Consider the following 22,349-nt stretch of genomic DNA (forward strand, 5'->3'; position numbering starts at 1 on the left):
AGAACAATGTTCCCATTGGTTATACATTAATACATTTCTAGGCAGTATTGATTTGTGCAAGAAATGGTGACCATAATGGTTATAACAATAAATTTGTTAATAGTCTGATGAACCTTCTACATATTCAAGATTAGTGAACACTGCAGACATTTCTAAGTCTGACATCATATCATTAACAGTCTCGAAGTCCCAATCATCAGAAAAGGTACTAGATAAAACAAAGTCATTCAAGGAAATTTTGAACTGGTGTAGAATCTTCAACAGCTCTGACGGGCCAAAAATGTCATATTCAGTTCTGTCCCAAACTATACTCCACGGTATAGGACCAGCTGTGATGTTCACTAAAGACAAGTCTCTTTGTTCACACAAATCATCGATGAGATGATTTGTGTGGCTTGAGGAGTAAGTTGATGATCTTACTTGCTGTGTCCATTTTGACATATCTTTCATTTATCAGCATACCCAGAGTTATTACTAGAGTCAACCAAAGTAGAAGAAAAAGCACCCCCAACACAATGCAAAGTTCAATCCAAGGTGAAACCAGATAAGTCTTTTCCAGGTGATGAAAAAGTTCTGTTGCTTGTTCTTTGAAATTTCTTTTTGCTGGCATCGTTTCAGGTTTGCTGGGATCCTCAGAAAACGTATCAAAGTTAATGAAATAGCCAGAGGCAGTTCTGCCAATTGCAGAGATTGCATCAGGATTCGTTGAAATCCCTGGAACCACTTGATCACTTGATACATTTGTGTAGTCAGTTGATACATCGTTGTAGACAGGTGTTTCTTGACAAACTGTTATTTGGGTTTCAAGAGGTACAAGTTCCATTGCTTTGTTGCATAGTCCTTCTTTTCGCACTGCAGATTCTTCAAAGGTGATGAGTCTCTCAGGCTGAACCTCTTGGATAGTAGCCAGATTAGGGTGTCTGCTACTTAGTCGGAATCCACTTGGCCTACTGGTTAGTATTGGCCACATGAACGTGGTTTGACCAGGTCAATTGACACAAACCTGTTCTCCTTTTGACCAGCAAGGGGCGGCAGTAATACTGGTCTTGATCCGTGGATTGCTAGGACAGGTACTGTTTGTCTGTAAGAAGGCCCAAATTCCTTCTTGTCTGCGATCTTTTCTCTGACTAGATCCCCACCTTAGGAATTCAGACAGGCCTTGCTGGGACAGTCGGTTTCTCTTCAGTTTTGGTTGGCCTCAGGAGCACGTTACTTTATTTCATTCTTATTTCATTTAAATCCTGTAAAACAGCCAAACGGTCTTTGATATCAAAAGATTTTTGGTCTACCACTGAAGTCTGACAATCGAGATCTGCTGCTAACAGTCTGGTCCCTAAAAGGAGTTCCTATGGAGTGATACCCCCTAGAGAACTTCTTGGCAGATTGTTAAGACTACGTTGGACACTTATTAGATGTTTGACCCACCCGTCAGCCTAATACCCTAGCTGTAATAGATTGCTTTATGTGCCAGTTTCTTATCTCCACAACCAAATTTCCCTCAGGATGGAATGAGCTAGAGTACCGCAATGCAACACCCAAACTGGCCATGGCCTCCTTGTAAGCTCGAGAGCTAAACGCAGGACCCGGGTAGAATGTAGCATGCAGACTGCGTATGTGCCGATAAAGACTCGCAAATCTTTTATAACATATAGCAGTAAATAGTCTCTGTATTCGGATTTTCTTTTCTTTATTCCAGTAGTTGTTGCCAACACGTGCTTTGTCGAGGCCACGAACGCCAATATCGAGACCCGTACTCGGGTTGGAAAGAGAATCGCCAGGTAAGCTTGGAGAAACAGCGTAATTACGGGGGACAGGGCCTTTCTTACATTTAATAGGTAGTCATACTAAGATATGTTCTTAATTTATTTGTATGCAGAATCCGAATAAGGACTGTGATTTCACGTACTAATTTTACTGGGGAAGACTACGCCACTACAATGTTCCGCCTTCTCCCTTATTTACTTGCTACGAGCCTTCCGAGACACTATTTACTGCTATATTTTTTTGCATGTATATGAACGAAATGGAATAAGGATTTATGTGTGCTAGGACATTGTAACTAAATTTGTACAGTTCTCATGTAGGATTTCTGAATGATGAGGTCAAGGATGAGGTCCCCCTCCCTAAGCACCATAACACACTAAATAGTACAGTACAGACATACTGTTAATTAAGTGAGGCGCCACTATCACTAGACTATACTCATCCTCCCGAGAAATAAATCTTTTATAACAGTTCGAGCGTCAGCCGAGCGCTGAGGCCACATTCAAATGAACCTTGTCTTAATATTTGTGGGACCGCATTTGTCCACAGGGACGTCTGCGTGTAGAAAGTCTAATGATGTCTAACAATGGTGTCTGTACTGGTCTGGCTATGCTATAGTCAGGTATCTGGCGGCTTTCTCTGCTGCGATCTCTATTGCAGTCATGGCATTTATGTGCAAATAAATGAATGTGTGCATTCATTCCTGGCCATCAGTACATCTCTTTTAATTCTTATATAGTCTTAGACATCCCCTGATGTATCAGACCCTCTCCCATATGTGCTTCGTGAATCAAAGCTATCCTGCGCTTCCTGTTTGGAATTACTCTGTCCCCCACTCCAGGGATTCGAGCAAAAGGAATGCTGTTTGCATCAATTATGTATGAGCATTTGAGTGGAAAGTTTTGAGGTAACGCTGCACCGCTGCCTTTGCATGTCGCATTGACAGCAAGCATTATTTCACTGTCTATTTTCGTTTTTGAACAAGTGATTGCAGCTATGGAAGCCGTTTGCACAACTGTCTTTGCGGCTTCATCGGCAATGAATTCCCTTCAACGTGAACGCTATTACACGTTGAAGACTCAGGGTAGGTATCGCATGAGTGTTTTGTAGTTCTTGTCGTAACTGAACTACTTGTTCCCAAAGCAATTTATGCTTGATTGTGCCACCTTTTGCATCTTTGAAACCGTTTTGAATCCAGTTCTGCAAGTATTCATTGTAATATTGAACACAATAATACGAATCGCACACTATGAGTGTGGGGAATTCGCGATCTGTATTTTCAAGTGCCATCTTGAATGCTTGTAGTTCAGCTTGCTGAGCTGTAGAATTTCCTAGCGATTGTGTTTTAGTGACCATTGGTCGGAATTTGCCATCGCGCCAATGACCTTTAACGATCGCGCACGCCGCACTATAGGCTTGTTTACCCCTCGTAGCCGGTTGAGCTGATCCGTCAGTATAAATTATACATTCATACTTCTCTAGAGGCAGAATTTCAGTAGGCAAAGGACATTCTTGTTCGTATTGTAGATATGCTTGTGTTTTCAAATAAGGATCAAAAACGTATTCAACATCTGTTGCAGCATGAGAACTAACCCATTGTATCCATCTCGAATGTAAAGCTTTAGCATTAGGAATGCTAGGTTTCGTTACTGCCTCAAAGGCAGGTACAGGTGTAACGACCATAATGCACATACCTTGTGCGAGGGCTCTCTCTTTTGCTACTGCTGTTTGAACCGCTATCAGAATTTTTTCTGTAGAAGTGAATTTCATTTCTGCTTGTGTGCACAAATGTGATTTGTAAGCTATTGGTACTTTTTTACCTTCGCTAAAAGTTAAGTATGTGAATCCGCATTGTCCTGGAATGATTCGGATCACTAAGTTGCGTAAGTTTACGCGTGTTTGTAAATGTTTTGTTGCTAATATGTCTGTTTGCAATGAACGCAAAATTTCAGTGTGTTTTTGTGTCCAATTTACTGTTTTAAAATCAGGTTTGATTAATTCATAGAGAGGTTTCAACTTTTCTCCGCAGTTTAGAATGTAAGTTCTTCCGAAATTTAAGAATCCTAGAATCAACTGTAAGTTTTTCAGTCTGTTTGGAGAATGGAGCAGCGCACATTTCTCCAGAAAGTTTGCTGCTAGGCTTTTGCCTTCACTTGATAACTCATACACTAGAAATAGGACGCTGAGATGGGCAATTTTCGATTTCTTAAAATTGAATTTGTACCCTTCAGAGGTGAATCCAAGTATAATGGCGTTCACTCTGTTCAAGTACCTATCCAAGTCATCATCTGTCAGATAGATGTCATCCACATATGATAATGCTTCATCATTATAAGTTTGTAGTAACTCTGTTGATCTTGCTGAGAATAACCCAGGACTGTTCTTGAATCCCTGTGGGAGACGACAGAAGTGGTTCTGTGTTCCCATAATTGAGAAAGCGGTCAAATACCGACTTTCTAGTGCAATGTTTTGACAGAAGAAACCGTTAGAAATATCTAATGTGGTTTTATATTTTTTACGCCCAATGTTATTCATTAATGCTGCACTGTCTGCATTTTGTAGAGCACATGTTTTGCAACAGGAATTTAGATGTCTGTGATCCAATACTAAACAATATGTATTGTCTGGTTTGGATACAGGAAACAAAGGATTGTTCATTGCCGAGGTGCATGATTCAATCACCCCCTGATATTCAAGTTGATCTAAGATCTCCCAAACCTGTTTTTTAGCTTCTTGCTTAACTGGGTACTGCCTTTGCGCAGTTGGCTGATTTTTTAACCTCTTCCATGCTCATGACGGCTCCCGGCCGTCATGAGTCACGGTGGGCGGTAGGCAGACAAAATATCGAAATTAAAATATCGATATGCAATAATATCGATGTTTTAATATCGATGGTATAGTATATCGATGTGCCATAATATCGACAGACAGAATATCGAGATTAAGGTATGTATGTTAGTAATATCGAAATGTAGTTGTTTAGTGTTATGTATTTTATTTTGTTGTTTATATGTTTGCTAAATATGTTTAGAAATGTATGTTTGAAAATTAGTAATTTTATTAACATTTTGCGTTTTAGTATTAGAGCGGGTTGTGGGTTTATAGGGTAATAGGGTGGGAAGTAATTTAATAATAATTAATTAATTAACATATGTTTGTAAATATTTTTAATTAATAATTAATTGGTAATTAATTAATATTAATTAGTTAATTAATTAATATAATGTTGTACATATTTTTAATTAGTAATTAATTGGTAATTAATTAATATTAATTAGTTAATTAATTAATATAATTTTGTACATATTTTTAATTAATAATTAATTGGTAATTAATTAATATTAATTAGTTAATTACATTAATTCGAGTAATTTTTTAATATATATAATTTTTTTTATTGTTAATTAATTATTTGGGAAAGATTAATATTAATTAGTAAATTAAATTAATTATAGCTAATGTGCTAATATATTTACTTTATTGTTATTGTTAATTAATAATTAATTGGTAATTAAATAATGTTAATTAATTTTGGGTAAAGGAGTATTTTTAGGGTTCAGGGTCAGTTTTCAGTTTTTGGGTAAAGGGGTATTTTTAGGGTTCAGGGTCAGTTTTCAGTTCTTGGGTAAAAGGGTATTTTTAGGGTTCAGGGTCAGTTTTCAGTTCTTGGGTAAAGGGGTATTTTTAGGGTTTAGGGTCAGTTTTCAGTTTTTGGGTAAAGGGGTATTTTTAGGGTTCAGGGTCAGTTTTGGGTTTTTGGGGTACAGGGGTATTTTTAGGTTTCAGGGTCAGTTTTCAGTTCTTGGGTAAAGGGGTATTTTTTGGGTTCAGGGTCAGTTTTCAGTTCTTGGGTAAAGGGGTATTTTTAGGGTTCAGGGTCAGTTTTCAGTTCTTGGGTAAAAGGGTATTTTTAGGGTTCAGGGTCAGTTTTCAGTTCTTGGGTAAAGGGGTATTTTTAGGGTTCAGGGTCAGTTTTCAGTTTTTGGGTAAAGGGGTATTTTTAGGGTTCAGGGTCAGTTTTGGGTTTTTGGGGTACAGGGGTATTTTTAGGGTTCAGGGTCAGTTTGGGGTTTTTGGGGTACAGGCGTACAGGGTAAAAATAAAATAAATTTAAATGTATTTTAAATCAATTAAATGAAATTAAAAAAAATAAAATTACATTAAATTATTAAGTTTTTAATTTATTTTAAATGTATATGTATTACTTTTAATTTTTTAATTATGTTTTAATGTTTTTATTTAATATTTGTTAAATTATATGTATTTTAAAATTATTTTTACATTATTATTAATACATTTAAAAAAACGATATTTTTTAAATTTCGATATTTTTGTACTACGATATTATTTTTTCGATATTTTTGTACTTACCATTATGTAGATATAATTTCGATATTTTTGACTTCGATATTTTTGTCTCGATATTTTTGTAGGTCGATTTTCTGTCTGTCGATATTTTGTCAGACATTCACGGTGGGCATGTGCTGATGACGGCCGGGAGCCGTCATGACCACGCCCGGAATGTTCAGCACTGCAGCGGAATTTGCGCCACAGTGATGAGGTTAACTGAATCTTATGGTGAGGAGAATCCTCATCCCATCCTACATGATTTTTTATAATGCTGGAGCCTGGGCGACTGCCCATTTCCTGGCATACGTATATTTTTGAATTGGAATGTGGTTGGAGAAAGCTGGCATAATGATGTATTCGCCATGTGAGCACTCCCTGACAATTTCTGGTGGCCAGTCTTGTTCAGCTAGATGAATGTCATAACCCTTAGAGAGTCGCTCCCAAAAGAGTGCTCTTATTTTTCTTGGTATGTCTCCCTCCATCTGGAGTGTTATTTCATATAACTTATGTGGAGAACTAACCCTGGAATCTGCAGTTTCAACTTGAAGGAATTCATTCAAGTCTACTGTCCAGATGATCCTTCAAGTTCTTGCGAGCTATGGTGACTTCTGCAGCGCTGTCCAACATTGTCTGAGCCCATTCCCCGTTCTTGAGTTGTGTCCTCAAGATCCTCGGCATGTCTGATTTTTTGACCTGCTACATTCTTTTTGGTGAATTGAGTTTTCTTGTTTTTCTGAACGTGTTGATCGTCTTTGGACTTCACGTGTTCTTTTTTGTTTTCTGACCGTCCTCTTCTTTCGGATTTCTGTAACAAAGTCTGAAAGGTACGAGAGGAACTTGTATCAGTATCTTGATATCTGTCAGGTTTTCTCAAATTATCCCTATTCCTGAGGTTATACCTCCTTTCAGAGGGCTCCTTTTGAGGAGATTTACCTCTGGATTGAGAACGCTTCTCTTTAGAAGTTTGTTTGCTATTTTCCCACTTCTTTTTAGAAGGCGTAGGAGCAGTTTTAGGAAAGACCTTTTCAGGACTTTCGACAGTTGGGGTTTCACTGGTTTCCCACCCAGACTGTCTCTGCCTAATTCTTCATAGGATTTTCCAATTATTCTGGCCAGTTCTTGTGGTTGCTCAGTTACATCGAATTCCCTTAATTTCTGGCGGATAGCCACGGATGCTGCTTCACCTTTAATATTAGCTAATATTATTGCTGAGACCTGTTTGAAATCTTTAAGTAGTTTCATACCCAAATTTAAAGCAGGCTCTGCCCTGTATTAATTTTGAATCTGTTTCAGGAAATCAGGTATTACCGAAATAGATGGCACATCATGTGTTTTAGTATAGATAGCAGCGAAGGCTGTACCCCATGTGTCACAGTCCTCCACAAGTGGTGCGATCCCCATTGGTAAACAGATTGTTAAAATTGTGTGTTTCTCATGAGGGGTAGTATTAGGAAATACTGCTTCGATTTGAGTAATTTTTTGAGCTAACCAGAATGAAATTTGCTCCCGTTTCGCAGGTAACTTACCAATGACTGAGTGTAAAGTCTGTGGTGTAATTTTTAGTGTATTCCCCTGGTAAGGGGTATGTTGTGGAATCATTATTGCAGGCTAGACTGTAAGAGTCCGCATGACATATTGAACAAATTGTCTGTAGATTTTGATTAACTCTTTGAGTTGAGCTAGTAATGCCACATCTGTCATGTCATTTATGTCAGGATGTGGTGTAAAGCCAGCTAAAACCGGCCATGTGGCTCCTGGTCTACCTAGTGGACCGAGCCTGGTAATTTGATTTATATGTTTTAGGGCGCCTTTAAACCATAGCTCATGGTCCTGGTATGTGAGTGGAATTTCAATATCCTCTAAAGGAATATACTCATCCAGTGGTTCATCTTCTTTGTAGAAGTGAAACATTTGTGTTACTGGATTTGCTTCAGGGTAGACTATCCATGAATAGAATACCTCTGTCTGGTGATATTCATGTGCCTCTATCACAAAAACTATTCTACCACCTCTCGATGTTAGGCCATGTTTTATAAGTTTTATAGTGATGGCTTTCCTTAAATTCACAGAAATGCATATAGCATCTGCGTTGGTTTCATTAAAACCTGTTGTGTCAAAAGCTGCTGGATCAACCGCAGCTCCACCGTTCTCTGTGTTATTGCCTGAAAGTTTGCAGAGCAAGCTTCACGGAAACAAAGATAAGGTGCACAATATTTTGGAACACTGTATCCTTCAACGTTGAACAAACCAAAAGCTAATACATGGGATTTTCGTCCTACTCAGCTATGGCGGATATTATCCCTTTACCCACTCCAGACGTCTATTGGAGTAATACGGATATGGGGTCTCTGAGAAAAGCACGACTGAGTTACTTTAGTATCTAGCATTAAATTAGTGCCTTACCAAATGTTGGGCGCCATGTAGTGTAGTTCCTATATGCCCAATAGGCTCTGCACATTGGAATAATATATCCTATAGATATGACGTAGGACTTAGGTCAGTAGGACTCTATCGAATATACTAGACTTAATAGTGAGTGCCAGCTAGCTCAGAGGTCACTAGAAACTTTCTCAAATGCGCAAGAAGGGATTAGTTTCTGACAACCGCATAAACATGACAACTTTGTGTCCATAGGACTGGAACAATATTTTCAGAGTCGTATAAACAATAGAAAACTATTTTACCCAGTCAATTGTGCATGCTTCGCTTCTACAGAGTTGCAGGGAGAATAGAGAGACGGGTGTTTCAATAAAAAGGGTTTATTGAACAGTCTTCTTTCCCATGCAAGAGAGGTGAACTGCTACAATCGTTAGACAAAATGCAAAGTATAATGCATACAGCAAGAATAGTATTATAAAATAATACTGTAATAGCATTGTATGGTTTCCAAGCAATATAAAAATACATACATAAATAACATAGGCTAAAATACTCAACTGATGCTTCTAAAATACGCCTACCCCAATGACCCTAACCTAGGTCTATTACCAGGGAAGAAGTAAGAGTTTGTTTAGCATAAGTTTTAGTTCTGCCAAGAACTGCTTCAAGGTTTCCCTAGGTTCTAATCAGCTCCATACCTTAGAATGAAGGAGGTTTGGTTTCTCTGTCTCTGACTCGATTTACCAACACCCTGTCAGAAACACTGGAGCTGAATTCTGGGCAGAGGAGGACAGCTTTTCATCAGTGGAGAGTCGGCTTCCTTCGGCACTTGCTGTAGCGAGCTGCGTCGGGCAAGTAACGCACCAGTAACCGCCGCATGAAGCTAAACGCGGCAACCGCCGCTGGAGAAGACGTGGCAGCAGCCGCCCTTGAGACGCGGCAACCGCCGCTGGTGAGACGCGGCAGCAGCCGCCCTCGAGACGCCGCAATCGCCGCTGGTGAGACACGGCAGCAGCCGCAAGAATTAAACCACGGCCGAAGCCGCCAGTGAAACATGGCCACCGCCGATAGAGAACCACAGCCGAAGCCGCCATTGAACCGTTGCCGAAGCCGCCAGTGAAACGCGGCCACCGCCGCTAGGGAACCGCGGCCAAAGCCACCATTGAGACGTGGCGAAAGCCGCCATTGGGACAACGTAGCCAAGGCCGCCATTGAGACGCGGCCAGCGCCGCTAGTGATACGCGACCAAAGCAGCCATTGAGACGCTGCAAGGGACGCTAGTGAATCGCGTCCAGAGCCGCCATTGAGACGCGGCATTCCGCCGCTGGGACAACGCGGCAACCGCCGCCTGAATAAGAAGGAGCTACGAAGAACCAACCAGGGTAACGATAAAGAAACCGCTATGGTATTTTGAGATTCACATTAAATATATTGCACCAAGGGTGGTGTTTTGTTTAATTCCAGAAGCTGTGCCTGATTATCCTTTTTCTGAGAAGTAGAAGCAGGATACTTTTATATTTTCATTCGTCTTTGATGCGCACGGCAGGAGCCGGCGGCACTGCCTCCTCCTATACCCTTTCTATTATTTCTTTGAATCTTCTTAGGCACACGGCAGGAGCCGGCAGCTCTGCCTTCAACACCCAGTATCGCGAGACTTGGTCTGTGGAAGTGTTGGTTTTCAGACTAACGGACCCCTTGCCTTCCTGAGGATTGTCTAACTCGCCAGACCAGATAACTCGCGCGACGCTTGCGTGCAGGCAGGCGCTTTTAGGCTCTTCCTTACAAAACGCGATTGCGCTTTTAAATAACCTTCTTTTTTTGTATTTGTGTTACTTTATTATTTTGGCATTGTTTCCCTGTTTTTAACCATATTGCCCTCAATCTTGCACTATAATCGGTGTACGCACCGCCTGTGGCGGGTCCCCGACCTCACGCCCCTTGTGTAGCGGCCATCTTGGAGGTAGAAGTGGACGCCTGGCGGCGCCATTTTTGTTGGCAGGCTAGCTGTCATCAGGACAGGCTAGACCTGCATTTAAGGCGGGCAGTATAGGCGGGCTCCGTTGACCATATAACTCGCGCGACGCTTGCGTGCAGGCAGGCGCTTTTAGGCTTTTCCTTACAAAACGTGATTGCGCTTTTAAATAACCCTCTTTTTTGTATTTGTGTTACTTTATTATTTTGGCATTGTTTCCCTGTTTTTAACTAAATTGCCCTCAATCTAGCACTATATTCGGTGTACGCACCGCCTGTGGCGGGTCCCCGACCTCACGCCCCTTGTGTAGCGGCCATCTTGGAGGTAGAAGTGGACGCCTGGCGGCGCCATTTTTGTTGGTGGGCTAGCTGTCATCAGGACAGGCTAGACCTGCATTTAAGGCGGGCAGTATAGGCGGGCTCCGTTGACCATATAACTCGCGCGACGCTTGCGTGCAGGCAGGAGCTTTTAGGCTCTTCCTTACAAAACGTGATTGCGCTTTTAAATAACCCTCTTTTTTGTATTTGTGTTACTTTATTATTTTGGCATTGTTTCCCTGTTTTTAACTAAATTGCCCTCAATCTTGCACTATATTCGGTGTACGCACCGCCTTTGGCGGGTACCCGACCTCACGCCCCTTGTGTAGCGGCCATCTTGGGGGTAGAAGTGGACGCCTGGCGGCGCCATTTTTGTTAGTGGGCTAGCTGTCATCGGGACAGGCTAGACCTGCATTTAAAGCGGCCCTTCAAGCGCGCAGTGTTTGCGCGCAGTGTTTGTGCCGTAGTAACGCCGGAGTCACGCCAGAGTCCAGCCCGTCCGCGCTAAGGACGGGATAATGGACGGGATCCATGGGGTGATATGCTGTCCAGAGGTAGATACTCACGCAACCTTTAAATATTCCATCCAGGATATGCGCGCCTATAAACCATCTCGGCTACCATGTCACTTTTCTTGCTCGCCGGAGGCTCTACAAATCTCTCCTTGCTGTGGCTGCTTTGCCAGCCGGGGCAAGTTGTTGATAGGTGACTCCCTTAGATCTCCCCCTCCCGCTCTCCTATCTTGTACCACCAGTCCCACGAAGGACTGCAAGATCTTTGGTGAAAAATAATATTGCTTTTAATGATTTTGTTCTGGTAAGAAGGTCCACCTGGGTATTTATAACTGAAACCTGGGCCTCAGACTCTTCAGGCCCTGATCTGGTGGCTGCCATTTCGGAGGGATATGCGCTGGCCAGGCTGGATAGAGTCGGGCGTAGAGGAGGTGGACTAGGGATTCTTTATAAGATTTCCCATACTTGTCGTATCTCGGAACTGTCTGGTCCCTCTGATTCTTTCCAAGCTCTACACTTTTCAATTGGTCTTCCCAGGGCCGCCCCTTTTGTGGGCGTATTGATCTATAGACCTCCGGTTCCTAGAACTGACTTTAGCCAGTCCCTGCTTAACATCTTGGAACCCTATTTTGGCTGTGCCCAATTGACGGTCCTGGGCGACCTAAATTTCCATTTGGACAACGTCACTTCCAGAGATTCTCTTACTCTCGTGGACTCCTTGTCCGCCTATGGCCAGCAGCAGCTGGTTAAAGTTCCCACTCACCAGGCGGGTCAGTGTGTCAGAAGTGTGGCTCAATGGTTAGAGCAGGCAGACCTTGATGCAGAGCTCTGGCCAGGGACCAGGGTTCGATTCCCGCCTCGGCGGGTCTCCGACTCATTAATTCCCTGACTGGATATTCTCGCCTCAGTACCTGTTCTGATCATGGGTCCCACGCTGCAACTCTGGGCAATAGCTTGCTTAGTCTCCACAACGGCCCCAAAAGCGCTGGGATGCCTGGCTGCACCTGGGGGTGCCCAGGAGTGGACATTTCCCAGGAAAGCCAGGAAGGGTTCCTAAGCGGTATACGGACAGCGCCGGGACACCTCCGGTGGAGGTAGCTGTGCGCTTTACAAATTCCGACATTTACATTTACATTTACACCCTGGATGGGGTTTTCTCGAACGATCCTGGGTTAACGATAGGTTTTCCTATTCCACTGAGCTGGTCTGACCATTTGGCCGTCCCACTGGAACGTCATGCTTCTCCTAGCAATCTTAAGTGGACTGGTCCTAGTAAACTGGAACCTAGAAGAGACTTCAGGAAGGTTACCAATGCTTCTCTTGCCCCTTTGATTCAGATATCTGCCATTAGCTCAGCTAAAGATGTCAATATAGCTGCTTTTGAATTAACCAATGCTGTTACGACAGCTGTAAATGTCTTAGCCCCTGTAACCCTGCGTTACTCTGCCCGGCAGAGACCATCAGCCCCGTGGTTCTCGGAGCCTTTAATACTCCTGAGGCAGGGGTGCAGGAGGCAGGAAAGGTTATGGCGGGTGAGTTGGAATGCCCTAGAGAGGGAGAAACATAAATCTCTCCTTAAGGAGTATAAGGCGGAGGTCATTAAGGTGAAACAAGAATATTTCGCTCATCTAACGACCACCCTCACCTCCCCGAGAGACCTTTTCAAGGTAGTTGATTCCCTTTGTACATTACAGATGCCTGATCCTATAGTATGCTCACAAGACCTCTGTGATAAAATCGCAGGATATTTTCATACGAAAATAGCAGACATCTACTCGGCCCTTGATTCACAAAAGGCCTTAATGCCCCCTTCTTCTCCTGGTCCGGTTCTCCTCCCCTTCGAAGTTGATGCCCCTGCCACCACGGTGAGCCTATCTGTGTTTCCATCGCTTTCTCTACGGGAACTTGACTTGCTTTTAAGCAAGATGAGGTCAGGGTCTCCTGTAGATCCCTGTCCTCTTAAAGTTCTTAAGGATTGCAGAGATACCCTGCTCCCCCCGGTCTTGAACATCATGAACAGAGCAATGAGGGATGGTATTTTTCCCGACCAGTGGAAGAGTGCTGTAGTCAAGCCCCTTCTTAAGAAGCCCACACTAGACCCAGACGTACTCAAGAACTTCCGCCCCATTTCCTTGCTCCCAGCCCCTGCCAAGATGCTGGAGACCCACCTAAACAAGCATCTGGCTGCGTTCTTGGATACCTCGGGTCAGTTAGATCAGTCCCAACACGGCTTCAGGAGAGCACACAGCACGGAGACGGCCCTGACGATAGTGCTTGACAACATCCGCACTGAGGTCGATCAGAGCCATACTTCCCTGCTGATCTTATTAGATCTGACAGCCGCCTTCGATACCCTGTCTCCCTCGGTTCTAACATCTCGTTTGAGGGAGATAGGGGTAGAGGGCGTGGCTTTGAGCTTGCTGGCCTCTTTCCTGAATCAGAGGGAGCAGAGGGTTAAGCTGGGAGACTTTTTATCTCCTCCCACACCTGTGCAATGTGGGGTCCCTCAAGGGTCGGCATTAAGTCCGACCCTGTTCAACATCTATGTGGCCCCACTTGCCAGGTTGGTGAGATCGTATGGGATGGAGGTAGTCTCCTATGCTGATGATACACAGATCTTGGTGTCCCTCTCTCGCTCCGTGCACGCTCCTATTCATAACTTTAGAAGCTGTATGGAGGCGGTTGCTGAGTGGATGATTAACAATTCACTCAAACTGAATGGGGAGAAGACCGAAGTTGTGGTCTTTGGTGGAAACACCAACATCTGGACGGCCGAATGGTGGCCTCCTTCGTTGGGAGTCTGCCCTACACCTACAGATTCTGATAAGAAACTGGGAGTAATTATTGACCTGGATCTCTCAATGGCACAACAGGTCAATAGAACAGTCGCTACCTGTTGGGGCATTATTAAAATTCTTCGCAAAATTAAGCATTACTTGTCCCCGCAGGTTCGCAAGCAAGTCGTCGTTGCATTGGTGGCTTCGCGACTTGACTATTGTAATGCTCTTTATGCTGGTGCTAACAAAGGTCTTATGCAGCGCTTACAGACAGTCCAGAACGCGGCGGCCAAATTCGTACTAGATGCTCCTAGACTATCTTCCGCCACGGCTGCCAGGAAAACCTTACACTGGCTCCCAATTGAGTCTAGGATTGCCTTTAAGACTCTTTGTGTGACCTATGGGGCGCTTACCGGTAATGGGGCTGAGGACGTGAGGAAGTACCGGAGAGAGCACTCCGTTCCCCAACCAAGAGTCTGCTGGTGGTCCCCCGCGTTCGTAGAACCAAATGGGGTGGGAAGGCGTTTTCAACAGTAGCCCCCAAACTGTGGAACAGCCTTCCTCTCGAAATTAAATCCCAACCGTGAGTTCAGAACTTTTGGAAAACCCTAAAAACGTGGCTATTCTCCAAGGCGTATCCGTAGTGCTGGTTAACTGGTTATTTTGATCTCTTTTTTAGGCGCCTTGATGCCTCCGGGCTTAGTAGCGCAATATAAGACTCCTTTCATTTCATTTCATTTCAAGTAGGTCGTCGAACTGCACCGAACCACACCGTGCTTTGCCATAGCAAGTGACTGTATATTTATACCTTGAAGGTGTTTAGGAATGCCATCTTTGGCGTAAAGTCGGGCATATGAACATCATGGATGAACCCCTAAGGAATAGATGTTCATGCATAATAAATTAGCTCTTGGAGAAATCAATATCCAGGCTGGGGAAAGTCCCTTCTGCTTAAGAGTCTGGTTTTCCAAGAAATCGTTGTGACATTTGGTGAACAGATGGAAGTAGCCATGCCTGTATTTGGGTAGCATGGGCTATGCCTAAATAATGGTTTTATTTCTATGCCTATATAAGGGCAACGTGAATTGTACCTATATAAGGGCATGCATCAGAACCTTAAACGCCATACAACAGGACCATCTGCCAGATTTATAAATGAACTCCAAGCTGGTGGGTGGACGATTATCTTGATTGTATAGTACCCCTTCACCTTTGTGAAAAAGCATCTATACAGCCAAGATATAAATCACCCTAGTTGCAATTCACTTAAGTTACATCCACATCTACACTGTTCTGATAGCACTACAAATCATGCAGCCTCAGATCTACTGCATTCAAGCTTTGGAGTAGGTCATATAATACACATGACCACTGAAGGCAAGGCAGGGGAGTCACATATAAATAAATAAAGACAAAATTAACACTAAAAGTGCAAAGCTTGTAACTACCAAAATATAAATAAATGAAATAGCATTACATGAAATATTACATAATCGGATGTATGCCACATCGTACAAATGTAAAATATATTTAAAAATAAATTAAATGAAATAATTTATTTTAAAAAATATTTATAAAAATGTTGACAGTTTCTTCACCCTTATACATTAAATATAACAGGTTACCTCTAGTACATGGATTCATGATCCACCAGGAAGTAAAAGAAAAGAAATCCGATTGTCTTCTCCTGCTGACGATCAGATTTCTTTTCTTTTACTTCCACCAGGATGTAAAAGAAAAGAAATCCGATCGTCAGCAGAGAAGACACCGGAGTAGAGAAAGACGAAGCCATAGCTTGAACGCCGCAACAGATAGAAAGTTCGGAACCCTGAGGAAGAAGGAAAGATAGCCAAAAGAAATATTGCGAGCTTCAGTACCGGACCTCCAAACAAAAGCATACACACAACCCTATTGAAAAAGGACTGAAAAAGAGAACAGAAGAAAAACCACCACCAAGATTTAGAGCCGCTTCATAGCCTCACAGTCTTTAGACTGAAATCAATAGCAGTGTCCTACAACAAGAAAACTACACCAGCCCTGAGGAAGACCTTCTTTTAAGCACTTAGGACCAAACACGAAAGTGTCCATGGTACTAGGGGGAACCTGTTATATTTAATGTGTATTAGATTCCAGTCCCTAGGGTCCTCAAATGAATCAATCCCCGTAATCTTCACCCTTATACACAACATTGCAAAAATGTAAAAATAATTAAAATATGATACAATATATGTGAAAGAATGGAACTATAATCATTGCAGAAACCTATACAAATCATTTGATAAAATTGTAAACATAACATGCAAATAAACAGAAAATTACAAATAAGTAAACTTTTAGTTAATTTAAAAAAAACAAGACACAACACACATCTAACAGTACTCTTTACATGCTCAAATACACATTATGACAAATTGTCTGTTCCAAACACACACACATAAACAGATGCAAAATGACACACAACACAAAGGTAGGTGATGTCTTGCTCTGCTCACAAGAAAAAGAGGTCATAGCGCAGGGTGTGGATTTTATTTGACTGCATACAGAAGTGATGTTTGTCAGGTCTGTTTTATGTTTTATCAGGTGATACCTGTTTCCTGGCTGTGTTCAATTTGTAGTTCAACATAATGTAGGCTGAAGTATCTGTGTATGCGATGTAGAGCAATATATTAGTGACTTTACGGAAGTATTTATGAGTTGTACTTGTTCTCACCTCGTCGAGGGGGTTGTGGTAGCCTATTCTCACTCCTAGGATATAGTTTTCATCTAATGGTAGTAAATTATGTTCATGGATAGATTTATGCGGGGACATGCGTGTAAATCTATCGCTGTGGAGATCTCTGCGCCAAGATTTAGCTCCATAAATTGGGACTGTAAGTATTGCCGGTGTCAGGGTGGAGTATTCCCGAAATTCAAGAGTAAGCAGCACCTACCAAAATCTTTGTGAAAATTCTCCAAAGTACTAGTTCCCCTCACTCCATTCTGCCTGTTCATATCGTTCCTCCTTCATTTATGTTTTTTGTTCATTTGTCACCTCCTTCTTTACCACTCTCAGCCTGTAGTTCTCTCACTTCCTTTGCCATTTCATTTTGTTTCTCTTTCATTTCTCTTTTCATTCAATTACTCCTCCCTCTTTTAAAAAGGAGAAACAGATAAATGAGAACTATGCAGACTAAGGGGAAAAGAGGGAGGAGTAATTGAAAAAAAAAGAGAAATGAAAGAGAAACAAAATGAAAGGGCAAAAGGAAGTGAGAGTATGTTTCCAACTCTCATCTTATTTTTCCCCTTAGTCTGCATAGATCTCATTTATCTATTTCTCCTTTTACTTTTTCTCCCCCTCTGGCAGTATGTTTCCAACTCTCATTTTATTTTCATCCCTACCATCTCTTTTCCTGTATACATTACGGTCTTTATGTATCTGACTAGTGGAAGCTAGCATGGTTCGCTGGTGGCGGGCGGGTGCGGGCGCACGAGGGTAGGACACAGTGTGCAATTTAAAAAAGGTTATTAAAAAAACTCTTACCTCGCCACACCGGGTCCCGTGTCTCTGCAAGGCATGGGGTTGTTCTCCATGCAGGCTGTAATTCAGCCTGCATGGAGAATGGGGAAAGTGTGCATGACTGGTTTGGGAACCCGAGAGGGCCGATCAAACAGTCATTGCACACTTAGGAGTGGGCAAACCACTCCTCCCCCTGCCCTGCTCTGACAGTAGAGCAGCCTCATCCACCCGCCCACCTGCAAAGAGACAGAAAATGTAAAATGATAATAACTCCAAGTTATTATCATTTTATGTTACTTCTTCCTTAAAAGCAGTGGGGCTACGCTATTCCGCCATAGTGGAGGAGCCTCCCCTGTGTTTGACTCTTTTCTCTCTGCTCTCTCTTTCTTTCTGTCTCTTTTCTTCTCTGTCTCTTTATCAATCTCACATTTGCTCAACCTAATTCCTGATTTTGACCCATCTTCTTTTCCATTATCTATTTCTTTTATCCTGACTGCCTTTTTCTCTCTGACCCCCTACGCCTCCCATCAGCTCTCATTAACTTTTCATATCTCCTATCTATCATTTGCCAGAATAATTATATGGAGTAACAAATGAATTAGGGTAAACATACTGAAAAACCTCAAAACAAGGAATAGTTACAGACTACGACTAAACAAATTAAATTTTTAATCTATTTATATGTGTTTGACAGAGCTATTATTTATCACCAATATAGAACATGTCCTTTAATCTAATGCGCTCAGGTCTGGATAGACATTTTGATCTCTGCAGCCTGTTCCTACAGGTTATTTGGAGTATGTAAATTAGTTTTTTGTGTAGGTTCTGCATACTGTTATTGCCTTTTGCTGATATAAAGCAAACAGAGAAGTCTGACCCTTCATGTAAGTGTCGATGTTTATGTAACTTTAGGCTGAAATCAATTACATATTTGATATACTTCTACACCGGGGTATTATGAGAATGATTTAGGTTGTTAAGTCCATTCTTAGAATGCTTTGGAGGAGATAAGTTGCAAAGCATTCCAGGAATGTTTTACAGAAGATGACCAGATGATCATGGGAAGTCTATTGTGAATTTTGGATGTGAATATAATAAAACAGTTTACTATTGCAACATCCAACCAAAAGGAAAGGCACAAAATATAAAAGTCATATAAACAAGACATTTAATGAACGTGTATCTGCTTAAAATCATATTGTTTAGCTATAGAGTGGACTTGATTAAACTGATTTTAGCTGTTGTACTGGGTAGGCAGCCACTCCAAACTAATGGTCTTATTTATGAGAGGCCTGCACTGCTGTTGCATCACTATGTTTGATGCATGTAGCTGAATGCGTCACTTTTGGCAGACAAGAGTCTGCCTGCACCAGAACTGGCTGCTTCAGATAGATAATAATGTATTCAAGGTAGGCGTTCCATCGTAAAATTCAGCCTAAATCTAGCACAATGATATTTATGGGTTTGACAATATGTGACGCATCATTGGTAAGTGGCACAGAGAGCCTGAACTGCATCAAAAAATCTAGACCTCGGCAACCGAGGCATAGGAAATGACACATTGGCTGTAGTACATAAAGACATGCCACACAAAACACCTTTGCAAGCTCCATTGCACCATGGAGGTGCTCATTTTGCAGTTGTGAGTAACCCTCTACCATGTAGGGCTGGGAGCACAGCAGAACAGACCAATTCTTAGACAGCAGACGTCCCTCATTGACCTAAGGGAGGATGAGGTCATCACATACTACCAACTCAGGAGGGAGTCCATAATAGAATTGCTGAACCAGATAGCAGCAAGGCTCCAACCCCCTACTGGAAAGCCAACAACATCCCTCTACCGGCAAGCTGATGGCTGTCATCCACATACTGGCAGCTGGTTCATTCCAGATCACAGCAGCCAGAGTGGATGGAATATCACACCCATCTTTTTATGCATGCCAACCCTCTGTCTGGATGCAATCATCTACCTAACACCCCAGTACCTCCTCTGCTCCAAGACACAACAACAGGAACTGGCAGAAGCAGCTAGTTTCTTTTCTTCCCTGAGTGTATACAGAATCCTTAACACGTCATATGGTAGAATGCAGACAGAGAGTACGAATTTAGATGTTTGCTCATATTCGTGAAAACTATGGTGTATTACATTTGCATAGCACTGCAATATCTTTGACCAAAAGGATGCCTACTCCACAGCTACCTACATTGACCCAAACATACTATACTGTAGGATCAACAAAAGGTTTGTAATGTTTCTACACATCACAATATGCATGTTTCATACTGAAAAATATATTGTCACTCATAAGGTCAGCACAATGAAGGCAATTACTCACATATAGGCACACTGTTTCCAATGACATTCAACACATCCAAATTCATCAAGGATGTCAAGTATGAAAAGTGAAGCAAGGAAAATCAGTCCATGGTTTGTTTACCTGCATTCCACAAATCACTACACTGTATCATAGACAATAGGCCAGTTGCATGGGTCTAAACCCATGCATTGACCCCATAGCGCATTGCATTGCACCCAAAGTGTCGGTTGTTGTTGTCACTTTTATTGTTATTGTCACTGTATTGTTGAATGTTTGTTATTTAGTTGGTTTTTTTTGGGTACGGTTAGGGAATATTTCAGGCTGCTCCCCAAGCCGCACACCACCACCGCTGTGTCCGTGCCTCTCCCCCGCTGCTGCCGTAAGTTCGCCGCTCCTCCATTGTAATTGTAACTGTGCCTGATTGTCCTGTAATTGTGTACTTGTTGCCCACTTTTCTTTTCTGTGCCCCTTTGTCAATTGTTTCCATCACTTTCCTTGGGATGTATGACGTTACAACGTATACTTTTACAACGCATACCGTTACAACAAATTTTTTACAACGCAAAAACTTTTACAACGCATACCATTACAACGCATGTTTTTACAACGCAAGTACCTTTACAACGCATACCATTACAACGTAAGTATTGGTAAGTATATAATATTTTTTTATTTTAAATTAATTGTAATTAATATAATTTAATTTAATTTAATTAAATTAATTTAATTTTTTTTTACCCTGTACCCCTGTACCCCAAAAACCCCAAAATAACCCTGAACCCTAAAAATACCCCTGTACCCCAAAAACCCAAAACTGTCCCTGAACCCTAAAAATACCCCTGTACCCAAAAACTGAAAACTGACCCTGAACCCTAAAAATACCCCTGTACCCCAAAAACTGAAAACTGACCCTGAACCCTAAAAATACCCCTTTACCCAAAAACTGAAAACTGACCCTGAACCCTAAAAATACCCCTTTACCCAAAAACTGAAAACTGACCCTGAACCCTAAAAATACCCCTTTACCCAAAAACTGAAAACTAACCCTGAACCTTAAAAATACCCCTTTACCCAAAAACTAAAAACTGACCCTGAACCCTAAAAATACCCCTTTACCCAAAAACTGAAAACTGACCCTGAACCCTAAAAATACCCCTTTACCCAAAAACTGAAAACTGACCCTGAACCCTAAAAATACACCTTTACCCAAAAACTGAAAACTTAAAAAAAACCAAACATATAAAATATTAAATATAATTATATACTTACCAATACTTACGTTGTAATGGCATGCGTTGTAAAAGTACTTGCGTTGTAAAAACATGCGTTGTAATGGTATGCGTTGTAAAAGTTTTTGCGTTGTAAAAGTTTCGTTGTAATGGTAGTGCGTTGTAAAAGTTGCGTTGTAAAGGTTGTTTCCCCTTTCCTTGTGTTGCTGCTAACCCCCTTTTTTGCCGCCAGTACCCTGCTCTTCCCTCCGTTCCCGCCGCTGCTCCCCTGCGGCCCTGCCCACTCGCCGCCCCGCTCTCGCCTCCCAGCTGCCCCTCCCTCCCACCACCCCATATATGGAGGACACGCAGCGACAGTGAGAGCGACCCTTGACCTTGCTTGCAGGTCAGGCCGCTCCCCAAGGCACACAGCACCTCCGCTGTATCCGTACCTCTCCCCCGCTGCTGCCGTAGTTCGCCGTACCTCCATTGTAATTGTAACTGTGCCTGATTGTCCTGTAATTGTGTACTTGTTGCCCACTTTTCGCTTCTGTGCCCCTATGTCAATTGTTTCCATCACTTGCCCTGTGTTGCTGCTGGCCCCCTTTTTTGTGGCCAGTACCCCGCTCTTCCCTCTGTTCCCGCCACTGCTCCCCTGCCACCCGCCCACTCATTGCCCCACTCCCGCCTCCCCTCTCCCGCCTCCCAGCTGCTCCTCCCTCCATTGCACCGAAGGCGCGTCTAAGGGAAGCCCGTCTGTGTTCGTCCATGCCTGGACCGCATCCAGCGCCAGGACCCCGCCCAGCGCCAGGACCCCTAGCCCCCACGAATGCCACATCGACCGCCTCTGCTACGACTCCAGCACCCTCCACGCACTCAACGCCAGACGAGCACGCCCCTGCTGCCTGGCCGCCCTGAAGCGCACCCAAGGACCGTTCTCCTACAGGAACTGCAGCTTCACCAGCATCCGGCCCACCAACCGACCTACCGAAGAACCCAACTTCCTCAGATGCATCCTGCTCAACACTTGCTCCGCCCGCAAACACGCCATTGAACTCTGGAACCTACTCGACACCAATGCCCCAGACATCGCCTTCCCGACATCGCCATAGCCATTCCAGAAGGCTACAAGATCACCGGCAAGGACAGCACCAACGGAGTAGGAGGAGGAATTGCCATCGTCCACAGAAACACCCTCAAAGTCTCGACAGACACCGATGACACCCTCAGCACCGCCGAACACCTGCACTTCCATA

Source organism: Lissotriton helveticus, chromosome 8, assembly GCF_964261635.1.
Source record: "Lissotriton helveticus chromosome 8, aLisHel1.1, whole genome shotgun sequence".
Lineage (NCBI taxonomy): Eukaryota > Metazoa > Chordata > Amphibia > Caudata > Salamandridae > Lissotriton > Lissotriton helveticus.